Raw genomic sequence first — 344 nt, forward strand, 5'->3', positions numbered from 1 at the left:
TCGAGGCATAAACAACCGCCCATCCATCCAGAAGCAAAAAACCCACAAGAGAACACAGACAGACTTCCGCCGACGCCCACGAAGCTAACTTGAAAATACATAAGTCTACCACAATCCTTAAAAAAAAAAATAGATAAATAGAATAAAAGTAGTAATAATCGACCCGTTTTCTATGATGAATCCTTTGCTTCGCGAAATCTGTTCATCGATAATCCAAACATTTTTAACCCAGTCGGTCAGTAGGTATTCACGAAATTTTCCTGAAAAAAAAAACAAATGTAAAATGATGATAATGAATAAATAACGAAAATGATCTTTGGGGAAAAAGGAGAAACTAAGAAAGC

This window comes from Penaeus monodon, chromosome 27 (assembly GCF_015228065.2).
Source record: "Penaeus monodon isolate SGIC_2016 chromosome 27, NSTDA_Pmon_1, whole genome shotgun sequence".
Classification (NCBI taxonomy): Eukaryota; Metazoa; Arthropoda; class Malacostraca; order Decapoda; family Penaeidae; genus Penaeus; species Penaeus monodon.